The sequence below is a fragment of the Triturus cristatus genome, chromosome 2_2 (genome assembly GCF_964204655.1).
Source record: "Triturus cristatus chromosome 2_2, aTriCri1.1, whole genome shotgun sequence".
NCBI classification, from domain to species: domain Eukaryota; kingdom Metazoa; phylum Chordata; class Amphibia; order Caudata; family Salamandridae; genus Triturus; species Triturus cristatus.
The window spans coordinates 422,951,610-422,969,261 of NC_140582.1; positions in this window are offsets into that span (position 1 = coordinate 422,951,610).

The window sequence follows — 17,652 nt, forward strand, 5'->3', positions numbered from 1 at the left end:
AGCACTATTCGGGGAGTTTAAAATAATGTCCGCAAAATACGACGCTTTAGCGGAAGCAATAGCTTGCTTGTATCTGATCAGCAATTCACGCCAAATAATCTTGTCACTGATCAGATACTGACTACGCCACTGCCTCTCTGCGTGTTTGCACTGAATTTTAAAAGCCCTTAGTTCCTCAGAGAACCAGGGGGCCGAAGGGGAACCTCTTTTCCTAAGCCATTTCAGTGGAGCAAACCGATTAATAGTGTTCGTAATGTAGCTGCAGAGCTCCTTAAAATTAGAGTCAACCGACTGTCCTGACACAGGAAGAGGGGCCGCATTAAACAAAGAAGCACACTGATCTTTCCTTCTCAAGGCTTTCCAGTCCCTGCCCAGGACGCTGTTACTATCTTTAGGCGGGGGGGGTCTGCCCCTAGGGATCGACAAAATTCTGAATCTAATCAGATGGTGATCGGACCAATCCACTGGGAGGATATTATCCAGAGTCACTACATTCTCTGCCGCAAATATCAGATCTAGAGCATGACCTGCCGAATGTGTTGCCTCCAACACGTGTTGTGATAGATTAAGATTAGCACATGATTGAACAATATTGTTATAAGCTGTTTTCATCATTGCGTTAGGCCAAAGATTAAAGTCTCCCAAAAGCATCAATCTATGATGAGTAAGTGCCAGATTGCCAATCACATCCAAGAACTGCTGTAGTGACTGTTCGCTCACAGTCCCCGGAGGTCTATAACATAGAATTGCAGTCAGGACATGGCCAGACCTGTCCTTCAGAGAGAAGCCCAGAGTTTCAAACTGCGAGATCTTGTCAATATCCAATGTCGAGAAATCCTATATTTCTCTGAAGATAATCCCAGTTCCGCCACCCCTGCCGTTAGATCTAGGTTTGTGAAAGGCTTTAAACCCAGCGGGGTGAAGTACTCCAATTTTTGAGACCCCAGAGGTGCTAGGGGTAGGACCCTATGACTTCGAGTACTTCCTGATGTGGTATTATAAAATTCTGCATATCTTGACAATATAACAAAGAACTTGGCAACAGAAGCTGAAATATGAAAAGACATCTTTATTAAACTCAAATGAGTGAGACTACGTCGCACAGAAGCCTTAGCAACTGAATGAGGCAGTCTCCAGAACAGAAACCAGTCTCCTCTTTTATGGAGAATGTTACGCTCTGGGCAACACCGCCCTTCTCTTGCAGTTGGTCATTCACATATTTTACTTCAAAAGAACAAGCAGAGTCATGATTACAATCCCACATTTCAGTTCAGCCAGCCCGCAATTATTTACCCAGCAAGGCTCAGATCCCTCATCAGATATCAGCAGGCCCCAATAAACACGGGCACCTCCTGTTTGTAAAACAAGCCATAAAGCAGGAAGAGTCAGGTGTGAAAGAGATTAGTCAGGGTTCGTGTGGGAAGAAGGAATTTATGATGCCTCGGGCCCTGATGCTAATCCCATTTGGCCGCAGTAAAAGGAACCGGCCGGACAGGGCTGACCTCGGGCAGTGGAGTCAGTTTGCACAGGTCACAGAGAAGTCAAAGTAAAGTGTAGCCTATGTGAGGGCAACTATAAGATGGCCACCGCTCCAAGATGGAACCCACGGAGTCAATGTATAATAACGTATACATAGTGCATTCATAGCTAAAACATTACACAAAGCACTTGTACATACCGCATTGACCATTCGCGGTTCGCTAACACCGGGATAGACAGGGGTAGGGCCCTGCCTCCTACGCGGTCCCAAATTTTAATGTACGACAGACCCTCCTTTTGCCTTACATAGGCAATAACTATACTCTCATCAATCCGAGTCCATGTCTACAGACATGAAGTCATGGAGATGTTGCTGTAGCATCATCCTATTACTTAGCGACTCTCACGGGACACGTCTCCTTACACATGTAGTAGCACAAAGGCCACATATGGCAGGACAAAATAAGGAATACCTCTATCTAGGTGGCATCAGATCACACCCCCAACAATTAGTGATGTTTACTACTAACTAGTGTCGATGCAGAAGCTGTACAAAAGAATTGCTTACGAATTCTGATCTTTTAACCTGCTCATGTTCAGGAAAAGGGTGAAAAGAGTGCAAAGAAACAGTGGTAGGGAAAGACATAGGTTGGGAAGAGGGTGCAGAAGTCAATTGAGTAGAGAAAATCAATCCCACCCATAAATGACAACGTCATGTTAAAAAAACACTAGAAAACACGTTATTAAGAATATATAGACAACGGGAGAAAGTAGCGACCACTATTACAAATGAAATAATAATTGTCTACAACCCTGAGCAAAAAGCAAATCCTAAAATTATTTAGTAACATTTTAGGGCTCCTATACATTTTGTATGTTCAGGTGAAACAGTGGTGACCCTCATCAATGCTCTGAGGTGAAAAGGGGGTACTCTTCCACAGAAAATGGATTTTATTCTGCTTATACTAGACAATGCCAGCAAAACAAACAGTCTTCTAACACCTAGTCTATACAATCACACGGAAACCTCTTGTGAAACCACCTATGCCCAGAGTCCGTTCAAAAAAAGCCTCTCTGGCAGGCTTCTATTGTCCATCAAATCTTTTTCTGTTGTTTTCTTTTGCCTGGGCCTCTTCATTCAAGCCTTTCATGAGAAAAGTACTGCTTAGTTGGAGTGCCCTCCTGGCAAACACCCACAGCTCACTCGAAAAAGTTTCAATGTCTCAAGGCAGTGCGCCAGTATTTTTCCTTTGCGGCAGGCACTACAGGTAGTGTGCTCTCCATTGATCAAGGGCACAGGTCATCTCGTGCAGATTCGGGACCATTCTCAGACTCCAACACTCGTCATTCAGTGTCAGAGGACGCTCAGGCTGCTCTTCCATGGGCACTGGAATGTAGTGCCTTCTGTCAATCTTGGATCCGCCGGTGCACTGCACTTCCATTGAAGCAAAGGAAAAGAGGGGGGGTGTGTGGCCAAAAACTCAGGCCAAGGGGCTCAAGGGACTGCACACTGTCAGAGGTTACCAGCACATGACAGGCGCTCTTTTGCACTGGAATTCTGGTTCTGTGGCAAAACCAGCTCCTCCTTCTTTTCTGATGTTGAACGCCCTCTGATGAAGCAAGCGTGATGCTTTAAACAGTTCGTTGTATAACAAGGGGACTGTAAACAGGTGGCCTGTGATTTTCAAAGGAGTGGCCACGCGCCATGGGACAATTTTCGTCTAGAATACACTGTCTTTCTCAGGAAGCAATACAAATAAAAAGGCGTAGGTAAAACAGTGCCTCTAAGCTTTTCAATTGGGTTTCCGTGTGAGAGCCTCCATCATCTAAGGGTAGATAACTACACGAGAATTCTATCTAAATGGATGTCTTCACATATAGTGGGATTGTCTAATAGGGCAAACACATTTTTTTTTTTCAATGATTACATATAAGTGTTTCTAAATTCCTTATCTAGGACATCTCAATAGAGAAATCACATGGTACAGATTATCATAGGCATGTAGAAACCTTTCACATCAGGTGCACTAGGCAATACACAGGCTAATAGTCAGATATGAAAACAAAAGACAAGAACTAGAGGGTCCTGATATTTGCATGATTAGAAACTTCTGATCCCACCGAAAATTAAAGCAGCAGGAACAAAAAGGGTAAAAACCACATTAAAAAATAGACATTGAAAATTCGTCATGTTCAAAAAAGGTAAGCGTAAGTTATCTCCTATCGGGATGGAAAACTTGTCTTACTATAATATAATATACTTGACAGTCAGGCTGGAAAACATTGAAGCAGGCCTAGGGACAATTCTTGAAAACCAGTCTGGTCATACAAGAGGGGATTATACATAATATGGAGGTTCCTGGTGCATCACTGCAGTCTGGAAGTGTGTACCTGAACAATACACCTACAATAATAAATGGGCTGACTGGTGAAAGGAATACGGAAAAGGGAATTGGAACTTGGACACAACTAAAATCCCCAATAACTAAGCATGATGCGACTTCGGTCAGGGAAGAAGCAACAAAAGCAATAAAAAATAAAAATCTATAGGAAGGACAAGAATTTACTTGGGTGATAGTCAGGCATGTGACACTACACCAAGAGTACGGGTGATACACAAAAGGCCAAAGTTACATACATTTTAACTCTACCGCTGGTGACTACACCATATACGGTAATCTTAGGTAATGTTCCAGTTCCTTCTTCAGGGAAAAATGAAAACCTAGTTTTCTTTTAAGGAACAAAAGCCATAGGCTACTTAGGAAGCAAAACATCATTAACTAATGTAATATAGAAATTAGGCCACCTTGAGTCACAGATCTATAATTTCATCCTTAGGTCTAATCAAGGATACATAAATGTAAGGCTGCCTGTTCCATTAAGGGAAAGGTCAGTAAGTGACTAACTGCAGGTGACACACTTTGATCCTGTAGATCTCTTTTAGTTTTCTGTAATACCATTATAGCCAATTTAGACATGCACTGGTGAAGTGTTGTCTCTCATGTTCACAGCATGAAATATCATTAGCTGTGGAATTTAGTAACCAGAACAAGTTCAACTAACTGTTGCGTAGCGATGGGCATCGTCATGACCATCCCCTCACAACACAGGTAAACTTGTAATAGTATCAAAAGCAGCAACAAAAACAACGAAAACATGCAAAAAATAATAAAAACGCACAAAACGTCAAGCCATCAGATATACTTGCTGTATATCCAGCACAAAAAGCATAGACAAAACAATAGCATATGTAAATAAGCGGTGACACACAACACCATGTCATGTACTTTTATGCACTGTAAACCTGCAGCCCAAAACCCAATATTTGGGCCTGTTTAATTTGTCAGGTTTAAAATCCTTACCCTCCTTTTTGACAGTAGATCACCAGGCAATGGAAATCTGCTGTCAAATATAACGTTACTGTCTCTCTTCTAACATACAGGACCAGCAAGAACAATTCATGATAGGACCAAATACACAAAAATAAATTGCCATTACTTAACTGTACCCCCTTGTCAGTCCTTGCAACATCCAGCCACCTTAGTTTTACCTTTCTAAAAAAATCGTTACACTGACACTCCACATTAATTTGGCACCTACAATTTCCACTGTGAAAAATAAATTTTAATTTGTCAATTCGTTCACATTTAGGCATGTAGCCTTAAAAAAAAAATTTAGAATATTTTTGTCTGTCTAAGACTTAATGCAACACTCCGTTTTCTGTTAAATAAGAGCTAATAGCAGGCATCATTCTTTTTTTTAATTTTTTTTTAGAGCCAGACGCAAATGTATCAGTTTCTGCAAAGCATTTAACATGATGTTTGGGCTTCCAAAGAAACCCCTTTGCTATATTTTCCCTTTGGAATTAAGTTCTTTAGTTTTATTGATGTTCTTATGGAGAAACCAGAAACCCCACCTTCAGAGGCCCGTGTAGCAAGGTCATTCTGCATTCCACAGAGGCAAGGCCCTAATTTAAAAGGTTATAAATGTCAACGTGGCAGCCTACTCCATTGAACTAAAGATAGCATCTCAACAGCGTAACTTGAGCCAGCCTCTGCAGCTCTCCAACCCCCAGCTTCTGCCACTCTGAATTTGTCAAAGCCAGAAGGCCTTCTTAATTCCTCCTAACTTGCAATAATTCACTCTATTTTGAAAAATAATTTCTCCTTTTTAGGCGCTAAAAAAAATGATCTCTATTCCCAGATTATTAAACTACATTTACTGTGAATAATTCACGAAACTTAATAACACACATACCACTTTTTAGAATAAATCCTTGTTACAATCCTATGTAATGGTACACATTTCAACAACCTTAAATGAATGAACGTCTCAGTAGGCCCAGCTAAAGTTAGACTGAACTCCAGGAATTGGGACCGCTTTCTGCCCCAGTCCACTGGCACTGCGAATTGCATTTGCAATGAGTTTTGATATTTTCTTCATCATTTAGTCATTTGCCTTTATTCAAGCTCTGTTCCTCGCTTTCATATTAGCATATGAAACTCAGTGCCTCCCGTTAGGTAATTACAATATTTTCACCCCTACTGCTAGAACCTGCAATCTCATCTTTCCCCTCCTACTTACTCATACCGATACCACATTCCTTTTTATTCCCTTCGTCAATACAACCTTCCTCACGCTACTCTTCATGTCTTTATTACTCCCCTTCATCATCTCTCTTCCCTCCACGGCATTCTATTTTCCCAATTGTTCTTCTCCTTTCTACGTATTACCCAGTTCCTATAACCGTAATTCTACATTCCTCCACCCCTCTATCATTACTGACTTCATCACGTACCTGCTCACAAACATCCTCTTTTTCCTTCATCAAAAAAAAAATTCTCCATTTCTCTTTCTCTATGTGGGTGCTAACTCCATTAAGGCCGTTTTTTATTAACATCAAATAGTTGCGGGTTGCGACACCATATTTTATTTAATTTCTCCAAGTTTTAAAAAAGGTCCTGTTTTTCATAGCGTGTTCAGTAGTATCGTGACAGACACAGCTAAAGTTAGAACCTTCAACCCTGATATTAAAACAAGCCTTTGTACTGGCACATTGACTCATTGAATCATAAGAAGGCACAACCTGTAAATATATATCAAACCTAAACGTATGCATTTACTGAAGTCTGAGACACTTTAAAAAGTACTCTGAATGGAAGAAAATGTAGTTCAAACAGTGTTTTCTACCCAAATTCGACTTTCATTTTTTTGGGCATTAAAAAATGAATATCCTACAATTTTTTTTTTTGCATAATATGCATTACCAGAATGTTTATTACATAACCCATGAGTCAGGCATTGGAAATAATAACTTATACTTTATAAAAATGAGCTTGTTTGCGCCTGCGCCAAGGGAAAATTGTACACGCGAATGCTTGTCATTTTAGTGATGCAACACAACTTAAATCAAATTTTAATGCTAGGAGGTCATAGTATGAGTATTAAGCTTTATAAATATCAAAAAACGATTTTGGAAAGCACTTATTTTTTTTAAAATAATTTTTCGATGATTAATAATTTTCTTTTTTTAAAAAAATCCCAATTATTCGTTTTTGTGATAACTCCATGTATAAAAAACAAGCTGCATCTCTTGCCTATCATTTTGGACACATTAACTCACACGCCTAAGCGCATAAGCCCAACTTGAAACGCGCCACATTTTTGCGCCACTTTCATTTAAAAGGACGGTTCTGCAAAATTCCACCCGTGTTCAACTGGGAAGGTGCTGGCTGAATGAACATTTCTCTCAAATATACTGCAGCTGAAAAGTTTGCCTGTGAACATCTAATACAATGCATCTAAGGAAAATGCTGTAAATTTATTTACTTTTGCAAAAATAGATAATTTCGTTTTTGGGGCCTGTTTTATATCTATTGAATGTGTTTCTAATTTTATCCTTTAAGCATTTAACGGCAGTTTTGTATATGTGCACAATTGCTCATTCTATAAATTAAAGAGCACCATATAGCTATTTTAGCACCTCACATTGTTCGTTTCTGGATTTCTTTTTTAAGTTTCTACTTGATATTAATTAACCAACAATTTGCTTAACAGACTGAAAACATCAGAAGACCCACAAACACATATTGAGCTCATTTCAGACATAAACAGAAAGGGGTTCAACAGACAATACAGCACGCTTTAGCCATTTTTCATAAATAGCGCCGTCGCAATTTACTTACTGAAGTTGCACTAATGAAAAAAAAAACACAGACATTTAAACACACAGTTGACTTACAAATCAATACGCATGACAGAAAGAAAGAACAGCTCACAGACTATACTTGAAACAAACCATTTTCAAATACTAGTTGTAGGTCATATTTACAAGCAACGCTTTTCAATAGTGTTCCAAAAGGCTGCATAAACAGCCCCACAGACAGATGCATGTCCAAGAAGTAGTGAATGCGCTCAATTCACTAGCTTTGCCTAGCAGAACAACACACAAAATCGTTCTGCATATCTTCATTCATGAAACTGCGCAGAACGAAGGATCCTTGTTTTGTATTATGTCATATTTTAATTCCCTGGGGATACAAAATCACCAAGGAAGAAATATGTTTTTAAATTTAACCTATTTAGATATTTCCCACACTATGGTACCTTTCAAAACAAAAAGCAACACATTTTTCCATGTGAGCTTACAAACAGGCATGCCAAAAATACTGCGGAAAACGCAAGTATTATAATCAAAACCAAATGGAGAAATATCTCCTCATTACCTGCCTACACAAATTGCAATTCGCATATCCAAACCTATACAAACCAAAAGCTACATTTCCAAATTTGCTAAGATCAGGCATCTTATAGCTCACTAATCTAGCTTCAAACTTCAAGGGGTTATCTCTACCAATACACTCGCAAATATGCGAGACCCTCGGTTTTGGTAATTGCAATGACCAAATCAGAAACCAAGAAACCAACCCCTCGGCTTTGGTAATTTGCGATAACCAAATTAAAGACCCAAAGAACCAAAGGACTGGGAGCGACCCACTTATACTTAATTCTTATTCTTAATAATCAAAAGGTTATCCAAATTCTAATTGTCAAGTTCTACATGACCAAACGTCTTCTATAATACTCACGCCAAAAGGGTTCTTTTTCTCACCTTTTGAGTGACATCATGTGGAGGATCAAAATCAGGAAGAGCAGAAATATACCGGGCTACATAATCAAAGAATCTCCAGAATCCCTGTGCACAGAGTACCTTCTTGGTAGAATCCCGTTCTGTCCTCCTCAGTAGATTTCAGTCTCCTGACAAGATCACTCCCACAGAAAGTCACTTCTCTGATGAGGCCGCGCTGGTGGGCGCCAACTGAAGTACTCCAATTTTTGAGACCCCAGAGGTGCTAGGGGTAGCACCCTATGACTTCGAGTACTTCCTGATGTGGTATTATAAAATTCTGCATATCTTGACAATATAACAAAGAACTTGGCAACAGAAGCTGAAATATGAAAAGACATCTTTATTAAACTCAAATGAGTGAGACTACGTCGCACAGAAGCCTTAGCAACTGAATGAGGCAGTCTCCAGAACAGAAACCAGTCTCCTCTTTTATGGAGAATGTTACGCTCTGGGCAACACCGCCCTTCTCTTGCAGTTGGTCATTCACATGTTTTACTTCAAAAGAACAAGCAGAGTCATGATTACAATCCCACATTTCAGTTCAGCCAGCCCGCAATTATTTACCCAGCAAGGCTCAGATCCCTCATCAGATATCAGCAGGCCCCAATAAACACGGGCACCTCCTGTTTGTAAAACAAGCCATAAAGCAGGAAGAGTCAGGTGTGAAAGAGATTAGTCAGGGTTCGTGTGGGAAGAAGGAATTTATGATGCCTCGGGCCCTGATGCTAATCCCATTTGGCCGCAGTAAAAGGAACCGGCCGGACAGGGCTGACCTCGGGCAGTGGAGTCAGTTTGCACAGGTCACAGAGAAGTCAAAGTAAAGTGTAGCCTATGTGAGGGCAACTATAAGATGGCCACCGCTCCAAGATGGAACCCACGGAGTCAATGTATAATAACGTATACATAGTGCATTCATAGCTAAAACGTTACACAAAGCACTTGTACATACCGCATTGACCATTCGCGGTTCGCTAATACCGGGATAGAAAGGGGTAGGGCCCTGCCTCCTACGCGGTCCCAAATTTTAAAGTACGACAGGGGCAGACAGCGCCAAGTTCCAAATCAAGGCCAGGCGCAAGCCAGGTTTCCATCATGAACAATATATCACAGATATGTTCGTCGATTAACAGCTGAATTTCCGTTGAATGCTTGGGGAGAGACCTAACGTTTAAAAGTCCACACTTCAGACCAACCTCGTGAAGAGAGCAACCAGTAGTCCCTGATGCATACCCCACTGCCGGTACTTCCAGAATCAGAGCACAGTTGTTAAGCTGGTGCAATTGTGACCGGGTGTAGCAAAGCCGCGCAGTAGGTGGCTTTACACAGGGCAAGTACATGTGGTCAGCAATATTAGGCACTATAGGCACGACCGAGGAGCGGACGGGCGCAGACGGGCTTGCCTTTGGCGAGCCTTCGCTCCAGGATGAAGTTAAGTAGGCACCGGCTGAGAATGACTAGAGTGCTGACCTCCTAGCGGAAGTGCGCTAGTTTCGGTCGTGCTCAAGTGTGCGAATTAAATCCAACAGACTTTGTGCAAAAAGCAAGGGCAGCAGCAGAGTGAATTTTAAAAGCAGGACTAGTATATTTTTTAAATCAAGCGCGGGCAGCAGCAGTGTATATTTTAAAACAGGACAAGTATATTTTTAAGATCAAGCACAGATAAAACACACAATTCCCAGTTCAATTCTCCACACCCCAAACGTCTCTCTCTACAATGTCAAATGTCAATGTCAAGTGTACTGCACCGAGGATGCAGGTGGGTGGGTGGGTGGCTGCCTAGGATTCCCAGCAGGGGACAAAGACATGTGAGGTGTGGGTGCAGAGGAATACCAGCAGTGGACAGAGACATGGGAGGGGTGGGTGCCTATCACTCCCAGCAGTGGACAGAGACATGTGAGGGGTGGGTGCCTATCACTCCCAGCAGTGGACAGAGACATGTGATGGGTGGGTGCAGAGGAATACCAGCAGTGGACAGAGACATGTGAGGGGTGGGTGCCTATCAGTCCCAGCAGTGGACAGAGACATGTGAGGGGTGGGTGCCTATCACTCCCAGCAGTGGACAGAGACATGGGGGTGTGTGCCCATCACTCCCAGAAGTGGACAGAGACATGTGAGGGGTGAGTGCCTATCACTCCCAGCAGTGGACAGAGACATGTGAGGGGTGGGAGCCTATCACTCCCAGCAGTGGACAGAGACATGTGAGGGGTGGGTGCAGAGGAATACCAGCAGTGGACAGAGACATGAGGGTGGGTGCCTATCACTCCCAGCAGTGGACAGAGACATGTGAGGGGTGGGTGCCTATCACTCCCAGCTGTGGACAGACACATGTGAGGGGTGGGTGCAGAGGAATACCAGCAGTGGACAGACACATGTGAGGGGTGGGTGCCTATCACTCCCAGCAGTGGACAGAGACATGTGAGGGGTGGGTGCCTATCACTCCCAGCAGTGGACAGAGACATGTGAGGGGGGGTGCCTATCACTCCCAGCAGTGGACAGAGATATGTGAGGGTTTGGTGCCTATCACTCCCAGCAGTGGACAGAGACATGTGAGGGGGGGGTGCCTATCACTCCCAACAGTGGACAGAGACATGGGGGTGGGTGCCTAGCACTCCCAGCAGTGGACAGAGACATGTGAGGGGTGGGTGCCTATCACTCCCAGCTGTGGACAGAGACATGTGAGGGGTGGGTGCAGAGGAATGCCAGCAGTGGACAGAGACATGTGGGGGGTGGGTGCCTATCACTCCCAGCAGTAGACAGAGACATGTGAGGGGTGTGTGCCTATCGCTCCCAGCAGTGGACAGAGACATGGGGGTAGGTGCCTATCACTCCCAGCAGTGGACAGAGACATGTGAGAGGTGGGTGCCCATCACTCCCAGCAGTAGAAAGAGACATGTGAGAGGTGGGCGCCTATTACTCCCAGCAGTGGACAGAGACATGGGGTGGGTGCCGATCACTCCCAGCAGTGGACAGAGACATGTGAGGGATGGGTGTCTATCACTCCCAGCAGTGGACAGAGACATTGGGGTGGGTGCCTATCACTCCCAGCAGTGGACAGAGACATGTGAGGGGTGGGTGCCTATCACTCCCAGCAGTAGACAGAGACATGTGAGGGGTGGGTGCCTATCACTCCCAGCAGTGGGCAGAGACATGGGGGTGGGTGCCTATCACTCCCAGCAGTGGACAGAGACATGGGGGTGGGTGCCTAGCACTCCCAGCAGTGGGCAGAGACATGTGAGGGGTGGGTGCCTATCACTCCCAGCTGTGGACAGAGACATGTGAGGGGTGGGTGCAGAGGAATACCAGCAGTGGACAGAGACTTGTGAGGGGTGGGTGCCTATCACTCCCAGCAGAAGACAGAGACATGTGAGCGGTGGGTGCCTATCACTCCCAGCAGTGGACAGAGACATGGGGGTGGGTGCCTATCACTCCCAGCAGTGGACAGAGACATGTTAGGGGTGGGTGCCTATCACTCCCAGCAATAGACAGAGACATGGGGGTGGGTGCCTATCACTCCCAGCAGTGGACAGAGACATGTGAGGGGTGGGTGCCTATCACTCCCAGCAGTGGACAGAGACATGGGGGTGGGTGCCTATCACTCCCAGCAGTGGACAGAGACATGGGGGTGGGTGCCTATCACTCCCAGCAGTGGACAGAGAAATGTGAGGGGTGGCTGCCTATCACTCCCAGCAGTGGACAGAGACATGTGAGGGTTGCGTGCCTATCACTCCCAGCAGTGGACAGAGACATGTGAGGGGTGGGTGCAGAGGAATACCAGCAGTGGACAGAGACATGTGAGGGGTGGGTCCCTATCACTCCCAGCAGTGGACAGAGACATGGGAGGGGTGGGTGCCTATCACTCCCAGCAGTGGACAGAGACATGTGAGGGGTGGGTGCAGAAGAATACCAGCAGTGGACAGAGACATGTGAGGGGTGGGTGCCTATCACTCCCAGTAGTAGACAGAGACATGTGAGGGGTGGGTGCCTATCACTCCCAGCAGTGGACGGAGATATGGGGGTGGGCGCCTATCACTCCCAGCAGTGGACAGAGACATGGGGGTGGGTGCCTATCACTCCCAGCAGTGGACAGAGACATGTGAGGGGTTGGTGCCTATCACTCCCAGCAGTGGACAGAGACATGGGGGTGGGTGCCTATCACTCCCAGCAGTGGACAGAGACATGGGGGTGTGTACATCATTATCAGATGACCACAACTCCATGGGTGTATGTACGCATCCCTAATTTTCGACTATGATGATAGTGCCATAACAACACATCGCTGACAGCAGTGTCCCACTCCCATGAGGATGGATGTCTTTCCCCCACTGCATGACACACCACATGTGGGTGTGAGGACAAATGACACATGCATACCCACCCCTGGCGGATGCAGCACAATACACACAGAGAGATCATGCCACAAGACTGTATAGTCGTGTCAATGCCTACTAAACTAAGAGAGCCAAAGGGAACACACACTGTCACGCACATCCCAGGACTGATAGGAATGTACAGGTGCTGGGACAGCCACCAAGATGTTGTCTCTCATTGAAGGAATAGGGTGGAGTTCCCACTGATACAATGCCCACAATTGTGAGTCAGGTGCCCAAATACCCTGCAGAACAAGTACCATATGTGTGCTAGGCTGGGATTACACACATGAATAGTGCGGAAAAGGGAGAATTTCTCCATGAAGGCATGGCAACATACTCAATACACAAGTACAGTGACTAGCAAGGATGGCACAGACGATGCAGCCAGAGACATTGCTGAGCAGGCATGGCCATAGTTGAAGGGAGAGTGGATCACTGGTCCTGAAAGAACCAACGTTAGCATCAGCAGTTCAGGGACTGTTAAGAAACCCTCAATCACGTTTATTGCAGGTGGTATTTCAGCGGTATGTTCGATTATCCGCTTGTGCTTAACAACGTGACAGCATCATCATCGGGTTACTGTGTGATTCCTCCACCCGGAGGTTTTGCCTCTGGTTTTTTCAGTAGTGATCGTAGTAATGAAAAAAATAGCCGTGTGTGGTGAGGTGATCTGCGTGAGTGTAAGTTAAAAAACTCGTAAAACCAGTCAATAAATTTTAATAAAACTGGGTGCGAGTTTATTAAAAACGCTTTTCGTGCAGAAATAGACGCTTTAGGGTCTAGTGCACTATGTGAGAATGTCCAAAAAAAGAGGTCGACATGTTTCAGCCCTATTTCGTGCCCCTAAGGATCAGGTGGGCTTTCATCAGGACCTAGTGTAAGTGTGGGGGACCCTAATATTCAAAGGACTCCTAGGTAAGGATGGAATGATTTGTCCAACCGGTACTAAAAAGTTCAAATTGAACCTATTTGGAAATATGAGAAAGGGGGGAGAAAAGAAAATGATACAGACCCATATTTAGTCAAGATGTATGCTGTTGTTGTGTTCAAAATTTAGAGCATCAGCCGTTGTTGCAACTACAAAATGACAATACTTTAGTAGTAACAATGACAATTTACACACAGGCTCATATTGACATTGAGTAACGGCAAAAAAAGCCCTCTTTTTGTATTTAAAAACAAGTTGCAAGAAGATAATGACACAAACCAATACCCATTTCTATCAGTAAACACAAAACAAAACACATTTTTGTCATTAAGATAATATCGAGGCCATTCGCGTTCAGCGTATGAAGCACGGTATGACGTGCTGTGATAAAGCTGTCGTTTTTGGTTGTGATTTGCTCAGTTAAGGAAGAAAGATTGAAATGTGTCTAGATGAGACACAGTATACTGCATTGCCGGTGTTGCTGAATGAAAGCGCTCGCTTGGGGAACGCCTTTTTTACATTTCAGTTAACAGCGGAGTGTTGTCAAAGTAGTATAGGGTAATGGTACGCACAAATGTGAAGCTCAAATCAATAAGCTAGCAGTTATATAAGTTTTATGGGACTTTGACTGCGCACAAACGTATTCAAGCATTTCAACATGCATTCTAAAGACATTATGGAAAATAATACCTTGTTTACTCAATTTGAGGAAACCCATCGGGTACAGGAGGCTAAATCCCGCTCTTGTGCAGGGAGGTTAGAGACTTGTTCTGCCGCCGCCTCTCTTTACCCGGTATGCAGCTCAGTAACGCCGGGTCAGATTTTAAGGAGGCAAAGCCATCACAATAATCGACAGGAAGGACAGACTGAGTTTCTCGTAAAAGACGCTAGGCTTAATATAACTCATGTTTCATAAAGACCTTTCGCTGGAAATTAGAGATTCTTCTTGGTATGCATGGATTACAAGGTGATTGGACTCAAGTGACACAAGCGCATCATGTCACCATTAAAAACGGCGTGTTCATCTTGCCCCGTGATCGTCTCAATAAAGTTTTAGTGTAATCTGAATGCAGCATTCTGAACGAGTTCACGAAATGTCATTGAGCCGTGCAGATGTAAAGATTTTTATGTTTCTCTGCCTCTGATGTTGTTAAGATCGTAAACAGAGGGCTACCATATGTGTGACATGTAACGGATCTTGTGTAAAGTTCATATTCACAGACGACAGTCTCAATAAAGAGTTGACATAGTGTAGAGGATCATTCCGATTACATTTTTCTCAGAGCCCTGCATTGTAGGAATTTACGTTTTCTCGACTTATGATGTTGCCAAAGTCTTTAAAGGGAGCGCTTTTATGTAGGTGATACTTATGTCACTGGAGGTTATAGGTGGATAGTGAGAGATGGTAATAGGATATTCAAAAGTTATAATGAGACCCAACACAAGTACATCCATCGTCTACGGTGTTGATCCTGATCCACTTTTTTAATTATTCACATTACGGTTGTCTTTTATTAATGCTTAACCATGGGATGTTATCGTTTAGTCCATGTACATGGGTACATAAACGATGGACCCATCTTTGTTCTTTTTCGAACAGGATTCTTTCTGCGTTTTGATTTTTGGCAGTAAGGGTTTCCAAAATGACCCACTGAAGGTGATTGATTGTGTGTCCTTTTTCCAGATAATGACTACTCATTTTAGTAGTCTTTTTACACTTGATATTGCTCCTATGTTCACAGAGTCGTTGTTTGACTCTGCGACATGTCATCCCAATATAGCGTAGTTTGCAAGGGCATGTAATCATATAGATCACGTGGGTGGTATTACAATTGGTATGTGATCGGATTGTCCATAGTAAATCTGGCAGTAGTTGTAAGGTTTTGGTTGCTGTAGTAAGATGACACACGGAGCATGTGCCACATGGGTAATGACCAGTTACTGGTGTTCTACTCCAGAGACTCAGGGTCGTATCCAAACTTGGTTTTGGAGGGGGTCTTGTGTGTACCAGTATGTCTCTTAGATTCTGGGTCCTCTTGTTTGAGAACCTAGGTTTGGGCCATTTCAAGGCACCTGACGTAAGGATCCTCCAATTCTTGTTGATTATTTTCTTGACGTCGTTGGATACCGGACTGTAAGTGCTGACACATGTGACCAGATCTTTTGTAGGTTCTTTCACAGTTATTTCCATTAGGGCTTCTCTCTGTTGGTTTCTAGCCCTCTTTTGACATTTCTTGATGGTGCGTAGAGGATAGTCTCTGTTCTTCAGTTTCTCACTAAGATCTTTCGCTTGTTCTTTGTAGTCCTGGATGTTGCTACAATTGCGTCTAAGACGGAGTTCTTAGCAGTGGGTTTAAAAAAGGTTTTCGTCTGGATGGTATTATTGTCAATAAAGATGGTGACGTCCAGGAAGTCGAGTTTATTTGGACTTGCTGAGTAGGTAAATTTTAGCCACTCATCTCTGGTATTTAACCACTGATGAAAATCGACGAGGGTTCCCATATCACCTTCCCAAATCAACAGGACATCATCGATGTACCGTTTCCAAAAGATAATCCGTTTGAGGAAAGGGTTAGTAGGGCTCTGTACGAAGTGTGCTTCGAAATCGCTCACGTATAGTCCCGCCAAGCTCGGCGCGAAGGTACTCCCCATGGAAGTACCATGGCACTGTCGATACATGGTGTGATTATACTCAAAATGGTTCTCAGTAAGCGCCAGTCTGCAGCACTCTAGAATGAAATGTCTAGGTGTCTTATGGTTCCACTGTTGACTGAACAGTAACTCTTCAAGGGTGTCCAGTGTTTTCTTCTGTGGGAGACTGGTGTACAGACTTTCGACGTCTAAGCCAACTAGTAACATTCTTCCTTCTGTGAATTGTTGGTCTCTTAGGAGGTTAAGGAGATCTTTAGTATCCTTAAGGTAGGTGGGCGTCTGTTGTACTAGTGGTTTTAGATAATGGTCCGCAAACTGTGAAAGAGGTTCCAGGACAGATTCGATCCCAGAGACAATCGGTCTTCCCGGTGGTGGTCTTCGTTCCTTATGAATCTTGGGAAGGGAATAAAAATACGGCATTCTTGGTGTTCGAGCTACCAGGAACTCTGCTTCGCTCTTGGAGATCCAGTTGTTAATTTCCGCTTCGTCTACCATCAGTGTGATGGTTCTTTGTAGACGTTCTGTAGGATCTGTTGTGATAATCTCGTAGAATTTCCTTTTTTTTTAATTGTATTTTATTTGGGAATCACAGTTGCAGAAACATAATACAATAACCAAAAAAAAACAAATTCAGTACATACAATATACGATATAATACTGGTATTTAAAGAAAGCACATTAAGACTTAGCTACATCCAATTTAGACTTATTTATATACAATTTATATTATCGTTTTTCCAATCCTCAATTGGTTTCCAAATTTCAGTACCACGTATTTTTGCTTTAATACCTTTACAGGCAAAGATCGCCATTTCCTGGTTACACATCCCTAAAAGCCTAGAGAGCCAGATCTGAAAATTAGGAGGGTCGATATCTTTCCAGCGGGCAGTAATTATTATTCTATAGACTGATGTACCGAGGAAAAGAGAAATTTCTTCTGCTTTAGTATGGTTGAGTGTGTTATCTTTACCCAAAATATATAATGTAGGTGATTCCGCTACAGGGTGCCCAAACAATTCCTGCCAAAAGTCAGCAATCATTGTACGCAACGTCGTTAATTTATCACATTCATATAACATATGTATTAAATTAGC